This window comes from Tachysurus fulvidraco, chromosome 9 (genome assembly GCF_022655615.1).
Source record: "Tachysurus fulvidraco isolate hzauxx_2018 chromosome 9, HZAU_PFXX_2.0, whole genome shotgun sequence".
Classification (NCBI taxonomy): domain Eukaryota; kingdom Metazoa; phylum Chordata; class Actinopteri; order Siluriformes; family Bagridae; genus Tachysurus; species Tachysurus fulvidraco.
This window is the reverse complement of record NC_062526.1, coordinates 15,511,693-15,534,822: the sequence shown is the minus strand read 5'-3', so window position 1 is coordinate 15,534,822 and position 23,130 is coordinate 15,511,693. Positions and strand designations below refer to the sequence as shown.

The 23,130-nt window shown below is 39.3% G+C and overlaps 1 long non-coding RNA gene and 1 pseudogene across 1 annotated transcript; both read left to right on the top strand.

The window, feature by feature from the left end:
- The window catches only part of LOC113639161, a 60,783-nt pseudogene that overhangs the window by 14,965 nt on the left and 22,688 nt on the right, over nucleotides 1–23,130 (top strand).
- LOC113639155 lies at nucleotides 4,412–5,099 on the top strand. The gene is made up of 3 exons (XR_003439777.2): nucleotides 4,412–4,563; nucleotides 4,715–4,910; nucleotides 5,021–5,099. It is a non-coding gene; the product is annotated as an uncharacterized LOC113639155 (long non-coding RNA).

Here is a 23,130-nt window from a genome sequence, read left to right as displayed (position 1 = left end):
TTGAATCACAAACGGAATATTTGCGAGGCGACCAAAGCGTTTTGGATTAAAAGGCTTACAGATTCCAGTTCCTTGGACCTTTGGGGATTTTTGTGAAATATTTGTTTTGGAACATATTACCCCAGTGAAGAAAGGGAAGCATCTAAATGTAAGGGAAAAACTGGTATAGCACCACCTAGGTCAGTTTACTACAAATTTTGTTTCAAATAGTATGCCAGCTATGAATCATATTATGCTTTGTCTGTGGGCTTAAAAAATCTTGAGAGTATAAGCTTTACTAGAAAAATAAGTTTTTGTGTATTTAGAGGATTTAATGCTTTAAAGCTGCAATGAAGCTTGTTTCTGGCTCATCCCCTAGTGGTGAGCATAAATCTGTGCATGTTGTACTTGTTTTTTTTATTATCTGTTTCTGTTTTTCCTTTTTAAAGATAACATTCTTGATGATATTAAACATGAAACGCAAAATGAGATCATTGAAAACATCGAGAGACGTGATCTTTACAGTTTTGTTGGTGGCAAACTATACAAAGGGAAACCAGACATCACTGATATGAAAGAGGTTAGTTACATTCATATTTACTTTTATTAAACTGCAATTATTAAACTGACATTACAGAAGCTTAACCTTTGGGCAGTTTTATCAAAATATATTCTTTTTTTTTTATTACAATTATAAATCTTTAACTTACATTTTAAAGAGTTTTATTGAATGGGGGATTTTATCTACTGGAGCTTTGTGTGTGTGTGTGTGTGTGTGTGTGTGTGTGTGTGTGTGTGTGTGTGTGTGTGTGTGTGTGTGTGTGTGTGTGTGTGTGTGTGTGTGTGTTTCTCAGACACTGCAAAAGTGGCTAATAAAACTGAACATTCCCTCACTCTCCGAAAAAGACTTCAGAGTCAAGGTGAGTGGAACAGAAAACTCATATTTTTCAATGGGCTGTGGTTTTGGGTTTTAGGTTTTAAAGCCTGATGAAAAATATCAGGCCATGATGCTACTTGTGACTTTCTTTAATGTCTAGTAATGTAGCAATTGATATGGCTTTAGTCTTCAGAAATGTCGACAGTTGTATAACAAGCTATGTAATATGAAAAATATATTTTTAGAAATGTTTATTTAATGCATGCACATTTAGCAAGAAAATGTAAATGATAATATAAACATATAATGAAATACAATATATTGAATGTGTGAAGTACTGTAGGTAGCAATTTATATGAGAGCATTGTAAGAGAATTTTAATATAATATTCATTTAGTATTTAAACTGCATATTCAATATAATATAATAATTACTATGTTTCTTTCTCCCTAGAAAACTGTTTTTTGACAACTCTATTAATTAATAGAGATGAGCCGGATACTGGGCTGAAACGAGTATCCGGTACGGATAATGCACTTCTGCCGAGTATGAGTATTATACGAGTAATACGAGTCAATATCTGTGCTCAGATTGAATGAAAATCATCATTGGGTAGCTGATTGTGTCAGTGTTCTGTGATAGGCTAGTCACAGTGCCCCTCCCCTATACACATACAGATGTATTGTGTTGCTGTGTCTAGCTCTGCTCACTCAGTCACACACAGAACAGCTCTCTGTCTTTCCCTCGGCCACTCGGGTTCGCGGGTTTTTTCCGTTAACATTTAGGGTTTCTTCAGCTTTTTACTTTGGGTTGTAACGTTAATAACACGTACTTACTAACCAGTAGAGTTCTGGTAAACGTGGGTTCGTTCAGACGTGGTGCTTGCTTGGTGGAATGCGACTCGCCTTTTTGGAGATTTTTTTTTTTTTAAACCTTCAGCTGTCTCTAACCAGTAACCAGACAATGAGTGTCTGACACGTTTTTTGCTGTATTTCATAAAAGCATAAAGGTAGTAAGTTAGTGTTTTAAATATTACAAATTAATTATTCAGCTACACACACACACCTGGTGTGGAAATAAAAAAAATAAAAAGAACCAAAAAAAAAAAAAAAAATCACACTGATCATAAAAAAAAATTAAAAGTTAAAAAAGAAAGTTATGTCGTTCATTACATTTTACTTCATAATTGTTGCATTGTAATAACTGCATTGTTTTGTTTTCATTGTTGCAAAACTTGTTCTGTAATATAATTCGTTTGCTATCGTGATCAACCATTGATCTGAAGCTCAATCCTGATGCTGTCCTGTAAATATTTTTCTAATCAGCCGCCTGGTCACCCCTTGGAGAAAAGAAAACGACCCGCAAATCCGTGATCACAGTTTTGTAATTCGTCCCCTCAGTTTATAAACCGTACTCACGGATTATTAAACTGTTCCCTCAGTTTATAAATCGTACTCACAGATTAATAAACCGTACGCACGAGTTAACAATCCGTGCTCTCAGATTTGTAAACCGTACCCTCAGTTTTTGTAATCCGTACCCACAAATTCATAAACCGTGTGCACGTTTTCGCAATCAGTACCCACGGTTTTGCAAACTGTACTCACGGATTTGTAGCCCCTCCCTCATTTCAGACATCTGTAATCCACAAGCACGACAACAGCTCCAAACGCAATGTGTTTAAGCTTCATTTTTTTTAAATGGAGAATTTCCTTAATTTTCTAAAATATGACAGAGAGTTGGATGACCTTACTGTGTCAACTTTTCAAGAGGAGAAGGTAAAAACCAATACAATACGAATAATGCACAGATTCTTTGGCTTAATACAATTCAATTACTTCAATTAATTCAATTACTTAAATATTATTTCTTAAAATGTCTTCTTTTGTGTTCCATAGAAGAAAGTCAATTACAGGTTTTAAACAACATGAGGGTCATTAACCCTTTAAAACATATATAAAGCTTTTGCTGGCTGATTATCTTGCAAAAATTAAAAAATTTAAAAAAAAAAATTTCCTCCTTCTTTTAGATTGACTGCAATGCAGTCAATAGTATGTCAGATGAACAGCTTTTGACATATGTCCCCAGATTTGGAGACCGGATAGCAATAAGACAGTACTGCAGAAGAGAAGTAGCTGCATTAGAAGGAAATAGCACTACATTTTCTAAAGCAACAGAAAACCTCATGTCAAAATTGCAAGAAAAGCGGGCCTGCAAGAGGAAGAATGGTGATAATCGTTCAGAAAAGCTCAGTGGAAACTCAAATGCCCAAAAAACAGAACGAAGTTACCAAATGGGACTGTTTGAAGAGATTCGTGGCTCCTTTGTCCAGATCAAAGAAAAGCATGGTGGTGGAACCAGACATTTAAAAGCTTTGAAGAGTGCTACCATGGCAGAACGGTTAGAGTGTGGCAAGGAGCTGTTCTTTCCAAACGGGAAAAATAAGCTAGGAGATATAGCTGAATTGGAATTGAAATTGAGAGACTTCACAGAAGTCATCCTACATGTCATACTACATCCACAGACAACATTAGGTGAACAATATGAACTGAGGAAGGTAAAGATGCTGAGACTGTATCTATCTTGCAAGAGGATAGACACAACTCCAAGTACAAGCATTAACACAGTAGATGAATTTGCAGTTGAACAAGGTCCTTCTACCTCTGCTGAGGGATGTGAGTGTGAGGAAGAACTTGTTGTCATAACTGAGGACAACCGTTCCATTGCTGATTCACCTTTTTTGTCAGACAACAGTGTAGTGTTGATAGAACCAGGCACTATGAATGTAATACATAGCTCAATTTCAGTTGATGAAGAAATTCAGTTTGGATATGCAGTTTTAGAAGACGATATGCTTGATGACACTCTACCAATGGAACCCACTGAAATAGTGCAAGACCAGTTACAAACCACAAAGTTAAGACTTCACAGGGGAAACATTTTCCAAGATCTTAATGCAGCCTTTACAGATGGCTTAGTATCTGTCAATGATTGTCTTATAGAAATTGAGATGGTCCTACCTAATGGTAGCACAGAGAAAGGAGAAGACAATGGTGGAATTTTTAGAGATGCATTGAGTGAGTATTGGGGTACATTTATCATGAAATGTACATCGGGAAACACACTAAAAGTACCCATGACAAGGCATGATATGAAAGATGAATGGGAAAATGTAGCTAAAGTGATGGTTCTTGGTTATAACTCTGTTCAATACTTTCCCATTGTGCTGGCCAAGCCTTTTCTGTGTTATTGTCTTAGACTTAACATTGATTAGGATGAGCTCTTAACAGCATTTCTGGAGATAGTTTCTCAAGAGGAAAAGCAGCTTGTTGAAGAAGCAATGAGAGACTTTACATCTGTCTCTGAACGAGAAGAATGGGTTGAATTCTTGGAAGCTCATGATGTGAGACTTCTTACAACTGAGAAAAATGCCAAGCAGATCTTACTTGATGTGGCACACTAAGAAATTGTGCAAGATTCAGCTTACATAGCAGAATGTTGGAGTCCGGTGTTGAAAAAACTGAAACTACCGCCAGGGGGACTAAGTGAATTGATGATGAGCCTTACTCCAACAGCAAGAAAAGTTATAGCCATATTACAACATGAAACACTTAATAACAGAGAATGCCAGGTCATGGATTATCTAAAGAGGTTCATCAAGCACTGTAGTGATGTTCGGCTCAGGAAATTTCTGCGTTTCTGCACAGGTGTTTTGTTTCTTTCATTATATTTATTAAATATATAGTTTTATATACAACTGTAAAATCATATACTTTAATAAACTGTTATGCATTTGTGCTGTTGTGCACTGTTAAATTGTTTGTATACATTTGAAATTAATACATTTTTTCTTGGTAGGAGCTGACCTCCTTGTTGCAAGGTTTATTCATGTCCGATTTGTGCAGCCACAAACTTCCTTCACAAGATCTCCCCAGGCCCACACCTGTGGATGTGTGTTAGAAGTTCCAAACAATTATCCTTCATACCCTGAGCTTGCAGAGGAGTTCATAAACATCCTTGATGCAAACATATGGGTGATGGATATTGTGTAAAGGTAAGGATGCCAATAATATCAAAGAATAGGTCTGTTAATTAATTATCCTTTATTATAATCCTTAATTATACATGCATTTATCTATATCTGTCTATCTGTGTTTATCCTAGGTGGTCAGACAGTATGTGCAGCAGGATATGACTGTTTCTTTGTATCATTCACAGTCTCCACCTCAAACACAGTTTCCTGATATAAACTTTCTATCATGCACAAGATAATGTTTCATTAAATCTCAGATGTTCTTACAGCAGTGTTACAATGTGATATATGTGTTATACAGCGCATACAGATTCACATTCAGTTTAAATGTACTTATGTTTTCAGAATTTACACTGTCTAAATAGTATTCCTACAATACAATATATTGTAAGAAAAAGTTTAATGTTTAAAATTTAATGTTGAAATGTTATTCATTAGGAGTTAATTAATTAATACTATTTAATAATAAATAATTTAAATAATACATTAATTAATACTATTCAACTGACTACAGTTTTAAAAAATAAAGAAAATGAATCAAAAAGAAAGCTGTCTCCTTTTATTAAACTATGCATATGAAGTATACAAGACTATCAATAAATTTAAGACATATCTACATCTGTGAAATGAATGGAACTCTAATAATAATAATTTAATGAAAGAACTGTCTGTTAAACTGTCCATAACAACTTTTTAGTGCTAATGGCTTAACATGTCTTCATCTCACAATATTTAACACTGTAGTAAGCTCTTGTCTTAGTGCAAGATACAGATTAAGTGCTGTAAACCTTTCCTTGGGAATACGAAGCTGATGTTGTGCCATGATGTGTGAACACAGGGTGAAAGTGTCCTCATCACAAGGGATGTCAGACCGATGGATACATTGATCTTCACAGGTGTCACAGTCTTCCACTGGCACTTGGCTTAGGTAGTTGTAGCGTCTGGTACAGGTCATTTTAGATTTCATGTCCCAGGCACCCTAAATTTCAACATCTACTCATCAATTAACTGATGAGCAACCCAGTTTTACACACACACCTGGCTAAGACCAGATAACGACATGCAGCTTCTCTGGGGCCCTCAATCAGAACACACACACGCACACAACACAATGAGACTTTCCTTTTACTAATAAAACCCGAAGATAAGGTACTCTAAGGTTCTCATTCTTATAACCCTTTTTGTAATGTGTTCTTCTTTTAAGGCTTGCCTGACTTAAAATTATTTGCTCCTTAATTTCCTGACAAGGGTGTATTTTATTCATGTGTCAGAAACAACATTGTATTTAACATCAGTTATACTCCAAATACTGATCATGGCATGTTAATGTATACCTGTTCTAATGCTGTATGCCCCTTTAAGGTCCGATGTCAGAATGTATACGAAGCTATCGTTTTCTTTTTTTCCCTAAGGAAAGTGCATTTTGTTTTGTGTTTCATTTTGTTTCTTTGCCTTTATAAGAATACAATATCGTATTAACATCAGTTACCCTTCGATTACTGATCTATGTATGTAATGTACCGCTGCCTTCATACCATCATTACCCTTCATGTTTAGTATCCAAATGACCACAAAATTATCGGTTACTCTTTTTTCAAACAATGGTGTATTTTATTTGAGCATGTAAGCTGCCATACCGTCTTAATACACACTGGATCAAACTTTAAAGTCATCTAAAAGTTTGATAGCTAAACCACGCCCACAGACACCTGAAACAAAGGGAGTTTTTCACTCCAAAACCTTGACCGAAGTTTTGGTCATCTCCCCAAAGATGGGTGGAGTTCACGACCTTTAAATTGTCACAAACACCACTAATCCGTGGTCAGACTTTCGGAACAGCTTCAAGACGACTCCATCTTCCTTCAAAGAAGTTCCAGCATGCTTCACTTCCAAGAACGACAACTGCTCTGATCTTCAGGAGAACTTGGAAGCACGTCTGACCCCACCCTAACTGACTTTTCAGAGATTTCTCTGTTGCATCCGGGCTCTTGTGCAGTAAGCCAATGCAAGTTTCCTCTACCAATCAATTTAGATGTGTAATTTTAAGTAGGAATCTTTCATTGAATCATAAGGTGAATTTAAGTTTCTGTGACGATTTCCCAGTTAGGGTGTGATTAATTTTGAAATTTCAGCTTGCCATTCCTTTCCTTCCTTTCTCTAATTTCCTCTTTCCAGTCTCTTCCTCCCTTTCCCCAATTTTAATTTCTTTTGTTTTACTTTATTTTCATCTTCGTTTTCCCGATTTCATTTGTTTGTTTGTGTAGTTAGTTCTATGTTGTGTTTGTCTCATTCATTAAATGCCATATTTTTGTGCCACAAGTGACTTGTCTCTGAGTATTGCTGACAAATTAAGGTACCTGCAACATCTGGTCTGAACTACATGCTCTATTAAGTTAATTTAATTCAAATTATGGTGTGAAGTAAAAAGGGAGTGAACCTTCCTGGGCCGGGAAGATACCTCCTTCATAGAATTAATAAAGGTTACACGGCCTGTTCGGCGGACGAGCAGACCAAATAAGTGTAACGTTAATTCCATTACCGTTAATTTCAACTTAGGTTAAAATATTTAGAGTCACAATAACACATTACAATTACTTATAAATATTTACCTTGCTTCGCGAGCCAAAATCGCTACATAGTCTTCTGTCTCATATAATTCAGGAAGGGTGTACATGACATCCGGCCGACCATGGGGTACAAGGCTATTTCTTAATGGACGAATCAGGTGGCTGTTCCACGTGTCTTTGGTCGAATCCAGCTCTTCCTGTAAAAGCCAGAAAAAGTATTGTGTATTATCTCTCTCTCTGTTTCATGGGCCTTGTAAACCCTATCAAATAAACAAAATGATGTGTATTTAAAAATGTTGTCAAAATTTTTAGGATTGTAAATTCTATTTAGGATTTTTTAAAGTGTCTTCATGCTGATACTAATTCCATGTTTAACACTTAAAAATTTAAGGATTTATTTATAATGTAGACCCAGGTCAAAGTAATACTGAATTAGACTAAATCTGTCATCCTATCCCAGGAATAATCTGATGTCAAAGTTGATGGAGGCCAGCTTTAAACACCTAAGAGTAAACAGAGAGAGAGAGAGAGAGAGAGAGAGAGTGTGTGTGTGTGTGTGTGTGTGTGTGTGTGTGTGTGTGTGTGTGTGTGTGTGTGTGTGTGTGTGTGTGTGTGTGTGAGAGAGAGAGAGAGAGAGAGAGAGAGAGAGAGAGAGAGAGAGAGAGAGAGAGAGAGAGAGAGGGAGAGAATTGGTCTGTTATATTCATTAATTATAGCCTATTTACCTAATATTATCTTATAATTAGATAATTATATGTCTGTCTGTGTGTTTCTTCTAGGTGGTCAGGCAGTATGTGACTGTTTCTTTCTTAACACAGTTGGGCAGTATTCTGTACAATCTATTTAAAATATTGATTCATAAACACACACATATATGTACATTATATACATTATCCGTTGTCTATTATCCGTTACGATGGGGAATTTAAGCATGCAGTGAATATACATTGATTAGTATAGAATAACCAGATAATATTAACAACGTACCCGGGATCTTGTTCTGTTGACGTGCTTGTGGATTACAGATGTCTGAAATGAGCGAGGGGCTACAAGTCCGTGAGTACAGTTTGCAAAACCGTGGGTACTGATTGCGCACGGTTGTGCAAAAAAGTGTGCGCACTGTTTATGAATTTGTGGGTACGGATTACAAAAACTCAGGGTACGGTTTACAAATCTGAGAGCACGGATTGTTAACTCGTGCGTACGGTTTAGTAATCCGTGAGTAAGATTTATAAACTGAGGGAACAGTTTAATAATCCGTGTGTACGGTTTATAAACTGAGGGGACGAATTACAAAACCGTGATCACGGATTTGCGGGTCTTGTTTTCTTTTCTCCAAGGGGTGACCAGGCGGGCTCCGTAGATCAACCCATATCAATTGCATGCTTAAAATAACCTACCAGTTAAAGCCCTGCCCGTTTCAAGACAAGCACCGCCTACTTCCGGGTTAGGCCCCACCCACTCCGAATACAGATACAGATAATGCTGTACTCACTCATCCCTATTAATTAATCAGAATTAATCACAAATTATTTGAATTTACACCTTCAAACAATACAAGTAATAATTTGCTGCCACATTACTCCCTGTTCATGACTGCTGCTGAATGATTAATCACTTTAGTACCATCTATTTCAGGTAATTAACACTGATTACGGGCAGGGAGAGAACAAGCCAATAGATTCTCTGTGGTTCTACAGAAGAGACAATGTCGGAACAGCCATAAAGATGAGGTAGCTATTTGCTTTTTGACCATTAGCTTAGTCTTTTAAATGTCTTTATAAATCTTAGATGACTTCTATAAAAATTATCCTGCAATGTGCAAGCATTTTTATGGTATAGATTACTTTATGGCCAGAGAAGTATTTTCATCTGCAATCTGAGTGTTCATTTGAATGTATCTCCATAGGTCTCGTACATTAAGCCAGAAGTCTTTCAGAAAACCAAGGTCTTTCTGTTCTACACGAAAAGCTCTGCCCACGGCCTAAGTGATTAGCAGATTGCCGAGTTATTGAAACTAATAAAGAATGAATAAAAAGAGGCAACACATTCCAAGAAGGCTAAATACCAGTAACACAATATGATGAGAATTTAAAAGTTCTAGATTATGTGTGTGTGTGTGTTCAGGTAATCGGTGTGTTCCTATATTTAGTCCTCGAGTAAACGTCAATATTTTTTACTTACTTTTCACTCACAAGATTACAGAGTTCCATATATACATTATGTAAACAACTAACTTTGCAAACGATTAGGCCACAGGTGGATGGATTATCCTTAAAAAGTGAAAGTAATTTGTGCACAAGAGCCAAGATAGTTTGGTTTATTAATGTTCAGACACTGCTAATAGTGTAGTGGTGTGTATAAGAAACACATAATTATATACAAAATAACAGTGCTAAAAATGTTTACAGGAAAAACAAGTAGGAATAATGTGTTCTTTACATACTGATTTTTATTTTCCCATAATTATAATTTGAATTAAGGATATTATTGATTTCTTTAGGTCTTTTTTTAAACTTTGCTTAAACCTGGGTTCTCCTCATTCTAAACCCGGATTTACCCCAGGTAGTGTCAGGGAGCACCCTGCTTCTTCTCCTGTGCACACCCCGCCTGCTCGGAGCTCATCACCAACGTAATGATTTTGCACACCTGCTCCTCATTACACTGGCCTATATAAGCACCACATTCGCTCCATTCCAGCGTCCGTTATTGTTTCCTGTTTCCTGTGTGTTTACTCTGCCTGCTCGTTTCATTAAACCCTGTTTTGCTGGTGCCTCGGCTTCTGCCTCCTTCACTTCGCCTAACAGAATAACGGACCGAAAAGACAAAAGAGAGAGCAAAGGACAGGATCCGCCAGGCTCTTACCTCGCGATGGATCAACAACCCAGCACGGCTTCCGATTCGGTTTGGGACCTCATTGCCGCGCTCTGAGCCGATTTCCCTTCCTCCGCTGCTCAACAAACCCCCCCACTTCCACCGGCAGCCGCATGGCACTTCCGGTTGCCTTTTCCGGAGAAGCTTCCGAATGCCGCTTTTTCCAGCTCCAGGTGAATCTATATATTGAGATGCAACCACAGCGATTCCCCATCGAACAATCCAAGGTAGCGTTCTTCATTTCCCTCCTCTCTGGGAGAGCGCTGGCTTGGGCACAATCGCTGTGGGATGCCGCTAGCCCGGCTACGCAATCTTATGCTGGGTTCACCGCACACTTCCTGGGAGTGTTTTGTGCCTCCTCTGGCGTCCTCACCACGGCCGACCAGCTGCTCAGCTTACATCAGGGGAATGACTGCATTTCGGATTACAGCCTCCGTTTCCGCACCCTGGCGGCATCTAGTGGCTGGAACAAGTCAGCGCTTCTCAGCGTTTATCGGCAGGGATTAAATCCTGAGATCAAGCAGGCCATGGCAGTGCATGAGGATACAGTGGGGCTGGAGAGCTTCATCCAGAAATCCATCGGGCTCTCTCACCGCCTGGCAGCCTGTCATCCCGCTCTCACTCCTACTCAACCGGGAGTGCTACAAGGCGCAACGGCCGACCTGGATGCCGAACCTTTGCAGCTGGGCTCCCAGAGACTCTCCCGGAGAGAAAGAGACCGCCGCCTGGCCATGGAGTGGAGTCTCCACTGGGTGGAGGAGGCTACGTCTACAACTCAGGCGAACATCCCTGAGGAGTACCGGGACTTCGAGGACGTGTTCAGTGCCCAGGCTGCCACCTGTCTCCCCCCTTCATCGACCCTGGGACTGCTGCATTGACCTGCTCCTCGTTGCTAAGCTAACCAAGGGCCGTGTGTACCCGCTGTCCACTCCTGAACACCGAGCAATGGAAGAATACGTCCAGCAGGTTCTCCATCAGGGGTTTAGCATGCACTCATCCTCCCCAGCAGCATCCAGCTTCTTCTTCGTGGGAAAGAAGGATGGAGGTCTTCGCCCCTGTATTGATTACCGGCAGCTGAACTCCCAAATCACTCCTCTTCCGTACCCCCTCCCACTCGTGCCCGCTGCTCTGGAGGACCTGCGGGACGCAAGGGTTTTCACCAAGCTCAATCTCCGGAGCGCGTACAACCTAATCCGCATAAGGAAGGGAGACGAGTGGAACACTGCCTTCATCACACCCTCTGGGCACTATGAATACCGGGTCATGCCGTATGGCTTATTCATCGCTCCAGCCGTCTTCCGGGGGTTCATGAACGAGGTACTTCGGCCCTATCTCCAGAGGTTCATCATGGTCTACATAGATCTTCTCCCGGAATCAGGAGGAACACCTGAGACACGTGCGTGCCATCCTGGAGGTACTGCGTTCACACCGGCCCTACCTGAAACTCTCTGAAGTGTGAGTTCCACCGCCATACTATCCCCTTCCTGGGCCCACAAGCTCTCTGCAGCTGAACAGAACTACGACATTGGGAACTGCAAGCTTCTGGCCATCATGCTGGCCCTGGATGAATGGAGACACTGGCTGGAGGGAGCCGATCACCCGTTCACTGTGGTCACCGACCACAAGAACCTCCAGTACCTACGAGAGGCACGGAGGCTCAACCCCTGACAGGCACGCTGGGCCCTCTTTTTCACCAGGTTCCAGTTCCACATCACCTATCGGGCCGGTACACTCAACGGCAAAGCCGATGCCCTATCCCGGATGTACGCGCCGGACGAACCCAGTGACCCGGAACCCATCCTTCCTCCCGGGCTCATCCAGGGGCCCATTGTTTGGGAGATCGACCGCGAGATTCACACGGCATCGATCCACGAGGCCACACCTGCGTGATGCCCAGAAGGACGTGTCTTCGTCCCGACCTCCTACCGACACGGTCTCATCAGATCAGTCCACGAAGGACCGGGCACAGGCCACCCGTTGAAAAACGGACAGTCCAGCTCGTCAAAGCATGATACTGGTGGCCCGGCATGACAGAGGAGGTCACATGGTACGCGCAGGAATGCCCCACCTGTGCCATTTCCAAGGTCCCACGCCACCTGCCCGTGGGCAAGCTAATGCCGCTCCCTATCCCTCAGCGCCCCTGGTCTCACCTGGGAATCGATTTTGTGACTGATTTGCCCCGGTCGGAGGGCCACACCTGCATCCTGGTGGTGATAGACCGATTCTCTAAAGCCTGCCACTTCATCCCCATGAAGAGCCTGCCGACCGCCCTTGAGACAGTGGAAGCCCTGTTCCATCACGTCTTCCGGAACTTCGGACTTCCCGAGGAAATCGTCTCGGACCGAGGGCTAACGGCCAGGCCGGTCGAAAGATCCAGGAACTGAGCCGTATTTGAGGACCTACTGCAGCCAGGATCAAGGGGAGTAGTGTCGGTTTCTGCCATGGGCTGAGTATGCCCAGAACTCACTCCGCCAGGACACTACTGCCTCTTTTCCACCGGAAAGAACCGGGTGCTGGTTCAGAGCTAGCGCTAGTGCTGGTTCAAAGTTGGTTCCACTGGTGAACCTTCTAAGAACCGGTTTGCCTTTCCACCGGCTAGATGGCTAGATGGCTCACTGTATATGTGTCACATGTCCCAGCAACGTTAGCGCAGCAGCGGCAAACACAAACACAACAACAATGGCGGATGTTGATTTACTGTTAATGCTCATGGCTTTGTGAACCTACATTGGCATCCAAACGCGGCGAATAAAACGTGTACATGCAGCTCCATGTAATTTGTATAAACGGAAGTTTTAATCGAGAAAGTACATAACGTTATTTTATCGTTAACACAGAAAAAATTTTTGCCTTAGCATGTAGCTACCTACTATCATGTGTGCTGATAATATATCATATCGCGGTAAAGTAAAAATGTATTAAACATTAGTGTACTTAAGGTACATTATCAAATGCGCTAACAGTAGCCCCGCCCACAGCTCCTGACGCAAGCAGCTCTTAAGTCTAGACCAGCAACATTTTGGTGCTACTTAAGAACCACTTTTCCTGGTTCGGAGCCGGTGCTTTGGCGGTCGAAACAGAAAGAACTGGTTCTAAATTAGGTTCTGGCTCCGAACCAGAACTCGAACTGCCTCGGTGGAAAGGGGCATACAGGACTCACCCCTTTCCAGTGTGTGTTTGGGCTCCAACCGCCCCTGTTCCCTTGGTCGGACGAGCCTAGCAATGTGCCTGCCATCGATTCCTGGTTCCGGGACAGTAGTAGGGTGTGGGAGTCTGTACACACCCAGCTGTGTCGAGCCCTCCACAACACACGCCGACGCTCGGTGGCTGGAATCACCACGCTTCCGTCCCGGGGACCTGGTGTGGCTATCTACCAAGGACCTGAAACTGAAGTTGCCCTGCCGCAAGTTGAGCCCTCGGTTCATTGGGCCCTTCAAAATCGCCAACCAGGTCAACGACGTGTCCTACCGGCTAGAACTGCCGCCAAGGTACCGCATTCACCCTACCTTCCATGTGTCCTTGCTCAAACCTTGTGCCTCTCCTGTGTCTCGACCCCCTGGTGTCCCCGTGGCGCCGCACAACCGGAAATCGTGGACCAGCCCGATATCTATGTGGTGAAGGAGGTTCTGGATTCTAGGCGGTGCAGGGGTCGCCTCAAGTACCTGGTGGACTGGGAGGGGTATGGGCTGGAGGAGCGGTCATGGGTGGCTCGGCGAGACGTGCCTGATCGGGCGCTGCTTGGGGAGTTCCATGCTTCACATCCACGCTGCCCGGCGCCCCGGTCGAGGGGCCGACCTCGTCGCCAGGTCAGGGCGTCTGGTGCCTCCCCTGGAGGAGGGGGTGGTGTCAGGAAGCACGCTGCTTCTTCTCCTGTGCACGCCCCGCCTTCTCAGAGCTCATCACCAACATACTGATTTTGCACACCTGCTCCTCATTACACTGTCCTATTTAAGCACCACATTCACTCCATTCCAGCGTCCCTTTTTGTTTACTGTTTCCTGTGTGTTTACTCTGCCTGCTCGTTTCATTAAACCCTGTTTTGCTGGTGCCTCGGCTTCTGCCTCCTTCACTTCGCCTAACAGGTAGAGAAATGTTTTAGTTTGATAGCAAAAAATATTTGGTGAACTATGTGACTTGGATTGAAACCACTCATGCAAATATGGTTACAATAAAAGTACCTATAATCATCTCTATTATTTTTATGGTGGATGATTATCCTAAAAATGCCTTTTGCTGTTTTCAAAATAGGTCTCTTCAATATACATGATTGAAGGATGTACAAGCAGCTGTATAAATTAATATTCATTTTTAGATGGTGTTATGGGAATTCAGAAAATATATTCAATAAAAACATGTTCAATTATTTACGAGTGTCACAGGCTTTTCAAGACTGGGATGGCTGGAGCAGGTCTGTAGGGCATTGCCGTGGAGCAGGCCACCATGTCAGCCTCATATATATACGTATTTGCTTATATACGGTATATATAATTAGGCCACCCAAAACCAAATCTATGCTGAGGAAAATGTGGTGGCCATCCCAGGCAATGTACCAGGTCTTGTTCCACCCATTGTTTTGTGTTTGTCTTTGCTAAGTCATTGTTTCCTTATTTTTGTTTTATTTGTTTGTGTGGCTCATGCCACGTTTCCTTTGCCCAAGCAAGGTCCCACATACCATACACATAACATGGATGAACTCCTGCTTCTAATGGTAATAAGGAGATCTGCCCACTTGGCACATCAGGCCCATCAGGCGAGAAAACAGGCGATTGAAAATAGTTCAGTAAATAGAGCTGGGTCAGGAGCACAAACACTGGCTAGGCTACAACAGGGTCAAGAAATCTTTTACAACAACTTTGGAAAAGATGTTACAGTCCTCTCCAAAACTATTGGAATTGTAAGGCTAATTCAAGTATTTGTGCTACACACAAGAGAGTTCAGTTTAAATCAAACTTTGATTGTGATGGTTTAACATCTCTGTGGTGTTTCCATGGAATCCTTTGGTGCATTTTTAAGACTCATGAACGTGAATGACATTTATTGAAATATATCTGATTTAAAATCAGTGCTGTTATACACAGATTGATTGTAGGTTTGTGGTGGAATATACTTAATGTATAAATCCCTTGTCCACTTTTGAGACCACAGATTTTCATACAGTACATAAATCAGGCCTTCATAAACAAACAAATGGCTAAGCCAAGTATGCATTGGTTACCTTAAAAAGTGAAACTAATTTGTTCACCTGGAGAGAAAAATGTTTGTACCAGCACTGTCAGTGGTGGCAAATGGTGAGCTAAAAGCTATTTATGATGTAACAATTAAACTAAGGTAATAATAATAATAATAATAATAATAATAATAATAATAATAATAATAATAATAATAATAATAATAATGCTTGGTGATGGAGTACATATTGGTGATGGATTACAAACAAATGGTGTATGCTACCAGATCTTTTTTTTTCTTCTAAAATTATTTTTTGTTTGTTATTTCAAATAAAATGGAAACAGATCTTAAATTATTTATCTTGTTTTCTTTTCTTTTTTTTTTGTACACCTGTAGGTCATCATGTCCTACTGCAGCTTATGAGTTCAAATGGACAATTATTTTTCCTCTCTCTATTTGCTAAGCAAACTACTGTACTGTAGTTCTGTTTCTCAAATCACATACTATTCTACTGTAGATCATTATTCAAGAGTTAAAAATATTAGTAACCGGTTTAGTTAAGTGTAAGTGTTTGAACAAATATAAAAAAATACTCAGTGCTGAAAGCCCTATTTTGTGTACCATTCATCTGTCTTTTTAGTTTAATAAATACCTTTTATTTAAGGTCATAATTTTTTATTTGAGATTCACCTCATGACAGCGTAAAGTTTAAAATAGAAACAAGACTCACCAGACTGTTTATCGAGTTCTGCATGATACTACTATATATTTTACAGAAACAGAACTATTTTACAGTACAGGAACATGGGCCTCCTGTTCTCTCTCCCAAGTCTAACACACAAAATTTACTATAAAAACACATATGAACAATCATGATATGTAAAATTTCCACTACAAGAGATTTGGATGTTTTTCATAATACAGATGTAAATGCAGCAGAGAATGATTCCATAATTGATTATGCTAATTTTTGTAATGTTTTACAACAGGCACACTAAGAATATTCCTGAACCACAAAGCATTTATAACAAAACAGGGTCAATTCTGTACCAACAAGAAAAAGCAGCATTTAGAAATTGTGACTGGGTAGAGCTGAAAATAGTACAGAATAAACTTACTATTCATGTAACTGTTTCAGACAAGTGCAGATGAATATTTTTTAGTAATAATGGGTCTTTGGCCACCAATTCCAGATAAACCTTGATTTAAGAGAATAGTGACTATTTGCCTGCATCTTTAACTTCTGTTGTGTTCCGAGAAATATATGGTATCCAATTTAATTTTTTTACATATAGGGCAGACACTGACGTGTTTGACACAACCAACCACCTGGTTTCTAAGTGTCTAGATGACAAAATAGAGCATGAATGACTGGTCTTTAATGAATTTTGTCTAATACTTTACCTTCTCATACTTAATTAACATGAAATAGATTAATTTAAAGAAAAAAGTTTTAAAGTTCTATATACATTGTGCACAATACTGCTGGGAAGGTGCATTACTACTGAGTGGGCAATATACAGTATCTTGAGCTGTGTGAGGCTTTAACTATGCAATATTAAATATATATTAATTTATATAAATTTTCTTTTTTCCTTTTCTTTTAATTTTTTTTCTTTGCAGGTGTTCATAATATTCTGCACTACATGTCCTGTCATACTGTGCAAATGATAAAATTAACTTGACTTCATTACATTATTTTGACAGACAAATAAGTATTTACCCATAACCAAAGTTTTTAGTTTTTCCGTGCAGTCCCATCCACAGCAATCCCAGGAGTCACTGGATGTCCATGCAGGTCAATCCCCAGCAGAGTGCACACTGGGTGACGAGACTCAAACGACGGGTAGTGCATCAGGATTGATAAAGTAGGTCGACCAAATAGCCAGCATCTTTTGTAGTAGTTGTAGTATATATATATATATATATATATATATAAATATATATATATATATATATATATATATATATATATATATATAAAGATTTCTTAGTTATTGTGGCACAAGACCATTAAATGCTTTATAGGTTAGTAATAGTATAATATAATCAATGCAAAATTTGACTGGAAGCCAATGCAGTATGGATAAGGTAGGGGTGATGTGTTCATATTTTCTGGTTCTGGTTAGGACTCTAGCTGCTGCATACTATAATAACTGGAGCTTGTTTGTGCTATCACTGGAACATCCAGGCAGAAATGTATTACAATAATATAACCTAGAGGTACCAAATGCATGAACTAGTGTTTTTTTGCATCATTTAGTGACATCATACTTCTTATCTTTGCAATATTTCTGGAATGGAAGTAGGATAACCACGTGATATTATTTATTTGAGCTTCAAATGAGAGACTGGAGTCAAAAATCTGTCTCTGTTTCAGTTAATGACTGTGTTTCAACCTACATATGAAATTTATGATCATTATCACCTGCTTGGAATGGTTAATCATGACTCTGATCATACAAAATTCCTGACTTTGTGCAAGTGTAAGAATTGATGCTATTAGGGTAGAATGACCATTCAAGCTAGACTTTTATTTGCTCACTTGTAAATTGATTTTAAAAAAATAAACAATTAAAATACACATTTTTGAAAGCATTCTTACTTTACAGCATTTATTCACACTTGCCAAAACTTTTGCACAGTATGTTTTGTGTGGAGAAATGTAAAAGCAATGAAATATGAAAGATTAAAGATTTTTGTTTACAATTGTCCCAAGCCTGTCTCTGGCATCCTCATTTCTGTTCTACCTCATAAAGTGTCCTGGAATCGGGGACTACCCACTGTCATGGATCTTTCTCCACTTGCAGTAATCGTCAAGACCCTCACCAGCAACCACAAGGCACAACATCAGGCCCTTCATGAGCTGTGTACAGAGTAGGAGCAGTGCTTTCATACTCATCTCCAAGCTCAGGCAGAGGACCTGTAGGTGCTACAGCAACACCTTGAGGCCAATTTCACTGAAATCTCCCCCCAAACCTGGGTTTTGCCTACACATCCCTCCTCCCCTTGCCTGTTGTTCATTTACAGCAGTGTTTACCTGTGTTGTGCAACATATTATTTGAGTCGTTATGTTCAGAGAAATATATACAGATACTAAAAAGCCTTTGTTTTGAGTTGTATGAAACTTGAATGCTGCCTTAACTACAGTGTGGGAAAACAGCATTCAAAGACAATCTACAAATTGTATGCTTCAAACTTTGTGGGGAAGGCCACACATGGGTGCAATGGTCAGGTGTAAACATGCCTTTAGAGAACAGTAAGGTAGATTTTATTAACCCCAAGGGATAATTTGGTCTCACAAAAGCCACAATACAAATGTAACTTAGAGGACCAGGACCCATGAAGAAAACACAACACATGAAGTGCACAACACGTTTGTGACAGACACATACACAGCTGTGTGTTTACAGACTGTAACTGAGGTCTCTGTACAGATTGACTGCATGCAAAATATTTACAAGTTGGTAGTTTGAAAACTGTATGTCAGATACAAATGATGAGTAGTTTTTTTTGTGTGTGTATCAAATAAATATACAATGGTCATAAGTATGACATAATAATGTACATTGACACTATGTAAAAAAAATTTGCAATATGTAGTGTAGTAGATGGTATTAAAATCAGTTGACATGTTCATTGTCTTCTTTGGCCAGAGAGTGTTTCATCCTCTGTGTACGGTAGAATAGCAGTTGGCAAGTATGGCTTCCTGTACCTCTATATGATTTGGCCATTATACTGAGTTTTAACATACTGTATGTTTCAACCCTTCCCTTTTAGCCTTCCTCTTATGTTAGCTTTCTGTTACTATCTCTTATGTTAACGGGTCAGTTTTGACCCGTGTCTTAAATCAGTCATAACATAGCCTCAAAACAATAATTTATCATCTGATTTGTTTCTTACCTCTTAGATAACATGTTAGGCTTCCTTATCCATGAAAAGATTGGTTTTAATAATTTTGGTGTGGCCCCTGGGCCTTTCTATTGACAGCATACTTTATATTTTCAATCACCATAAAATGGTGTAATTAACCTCAAGAGAATTTCATAAATAAATGAAATGTTGTTATGTTGCCTGACTATTACTGAGTGGTATTAGGACACATCTTTTAAATAAATTTGTTTTATATATTTTTTTCTTTTAATATTATTAACTATAGTAACATCTATGGTGTTAATGGTCAATTTTGACCCATATATTTTTAGTTCACAAAAAGTCTTTTATTTATTTATTTTTATTTTTATTTTTTTTTTCAAAAATAGAACATTAATACAAAAATTGATGTTTTGCACAACTTTTATATGATCTTTTATGTATTGCCTTTTTGTGTTTTGTATTGTTTATTTGCACAGACTCTGTCTTGTACTGTTTGCACTAGGTTACACAGATGCATTTTATTAACCTACTTTAAGTCCTTAGCTCTGGGGTGTGTGTGGAATGATTATCATGCAGAAGTAACATTTCCAGTGTACACTGGGAACCAATCAAAAAATATATTTACTATTCCCAGTGATGTTCAAACAGCTTGATAGTCATTAGGTAGTACTTAATTTAATACTTAAAAAAAAACAGGCAAAAAAGGTCAGAACTTGTTTTTATTTTCTAATAACGTTCTTGGTCCATTTTTATCCTGCACTTGGGTCTGGACGCTGTACCATGGGTGAACCAAGAGTTTATTCCAGCGCATCTCTGCTGCAGTGACTTAAACTACCTCCTCCAACTCGTAATCCTAATTTTTTTATTTTAATATTATTAACTATAGTAACATATATGGTGTTAAGGGTCAATTTTGACCCATATATTTTTAGTTCACGAAAAGTCTTTTATTTATTTATTTATTTATTTATTTATTTATTTATTTATTTATTTATTTATTTATTTATTTATTTATACTTATTAAACTACTTTAAGTCCTTAGCTCTGTGTTGTTCTATGTAGCTATGTTATTATTCTCTGTAGCACCATGGTCCTGAAGAATGTTGTTCTACATAAATAGACTTGACCTTTTGCCGAATCAGAGATGACATTAATATATTTGTCATTAAAGCAAGAAGTACAACCTGAATGTGTCCATGCCAGTGCAACCACATCTCTGGGTGTGTGTGTGGAATGATTATCATGCAGAAGTAACGTTTCCAGTGGACACTGGGAACCAATCAAAAAAATATATTTACTATTCCCAGTGACGTTCAAACAGTTTGATAGGCAAAAAGGTCAGAACTTGTTTTTTTTTTCTAATAACGTTCTTGGTCCATTTTTATCCTGCACTTGGGTCTGGACTCTGTACCATGGGTGAACCGAGAGTTTATCCTTCTGGAGATGTGGGCCTGATTCCTACAGTATATTTGGCAGATGTTATAGTCCCCTGCAAAGCTACTGGAATTTTAAAGCCAATTCATTTGATTGTGCTATATGCCAAAGAGTGTTTGATTTAAAATCAAAAGAAGGAAATAGGAGTTTAAGTTTTAAAAGTTCAACTTTTATTTCCTGGTATTTACATTTTCATGTTTTAAACAAAACATAGAAAATTTTGTATCAGACCACCCAAATTCACAACATTCACAAATTTCATGACATAGAATTTTATGGGCAACTCAACTGGCCATTAGACATCCATAACACTTACCATGAGTTATGATTTTTTTTAAAGCCAACAGAACAACTTGGGGTTGTTTATAGCCAAGGATAAATAAACAATTTTTGTGTTAATATTCATATTTCTTTCCAGATCTTCTACATTCAACATGAAATATTGTATGATTTCAAGGTCATGCTGTTCTACATAAATAGACTTGACCTTTGCCGAATCAGGGATGTCATCAATATGTTTTTCATTTAAGCAAGAAGTATAACATGAATGTGTCCGTGCCAGTAAACTACAACCACATCTATGGGTGTGTGTGGAATGATCATCATGCAGAAGTGACATTTCCAGTGTACACTGGGAACCAATCCAAAAATATATATTTACTCTTCTTGGTGAAGATGTTCAAACAGCTTGATAGTCATTAGGTAGTACTTAATTCCAAACAACATATCATAGTTTTACTATAATAATTAGCCTGTGATGTTTTAGATTTTCAGATATACATATGGATAAATTGACAATAAAAGCTTCTTGAATGTTGACTTGTCTTGATTTCCTCGTGATAGGCAAGCAGCATTTCCCCTTGTTGAGCGATGAGGGCATGGAGCTGTGATACATCCACTGGGATCCATTTGAGGTGAAGTATTCTATAATGAATGCAGAGGATCTTGGATCCATATGTGTATTTTATTGCTGTACAAAACTACACAACAAACTAATCCAAAATGGTATTCAATAGGCAGAGCCAAGGCTCTGAAAAAAAATGGCTGCCCACTGCTCCGGGTGTGTGTTCACAGTGTGTGTGTTCACTGCTGTGTGTGTGCACTTTGGATGGGTCAAATGCAGAGAACGAATTCTGAGTGTGGTTCACCATACTTACCCATATATCACTTCACTTCACTACTCCATCATGCCGGGAACTGCCGGGAAACATGCTGTGTTCATTGTAGCATTTTACATCATATTTTTCTCTTTCTCTCACTCTCTCTCTAATTATTTAATTATTTATTTATCCATTTATTAATTTTTTTTATTTGCCAAAAAAAAACTATGCATGATTAATGGTTCTGTTATTGGGGGGGGGGGGAGGGGTCTATTCTATTTTCTAGTTGCTGCTCTCCCCGCTCGGCCCATGCATGCGCACGGACGGGCGCGTGGATTCTTGCCCAGAACAGAACCATACCGCCAACACTAACTGTATGCCATCATCTAATAAATTCTCATTTGACAAATTGGTCCTGACAGAATATTTCTCTCCAGATCTTCTACATTTAGCATAGAATATTTTGATATGATTTCAAGGTCATGCTGTTCTACATAAATTGACTTGACCTTTGCCGAATCAGGGATGACATTAATATGTTTGTCAATGAAGCAAGAAGTACAACCTGAATGTGACCATCCCAGTATAACCACATCTCTGGGTGTGTGTGGAATGATTATCATGCAGTTTTTGGTGTGTGTGCCTGTGTGTGTGCGTGTGTGCGTGTGTGCGTGCGTGTGTGTGTGTGTGTGTGTGTGTGTGTGTGTGTGTGTGTGTGTGTGTGTGTGTGTGTGTGTGTGTGTGTGTGTGTATTAATTAAACTGTGACCTGTTAGATTTTCAGAATTAAAATTTTTAGAATTTCAAAACACAACCAAGACAAAATAAATAAAACCTGACCTCAACCCCATTATTTTCAATGTTCTAGACAAATTTGTAGCACAACAGTTATGCTAAGACCTACATAGGAGTAACATTCATCTCAGTCAGGATTAGGACTCATCATAGCACAGAGACCGTGCTTGTTAAAATGATAAATGATCTTCTACTGGCCTTTGATTTAGGTTGTGTCTTCTTGCTGGCTTTGACTCTATTGATCATACTCATCTCTAAAAACATGTTGTCGAATGTAAATATGGTATTAGTTTGCACTTTTAGGCCGATGACAGTTTTACTGAGCATTACTTACATAGTTAATAATGTACCAATATGTACAATCACACACATATTTGGTTATAATTGCACAAGAAAAATATTGCATGGGGTGCGTAGTTTCCTGTTT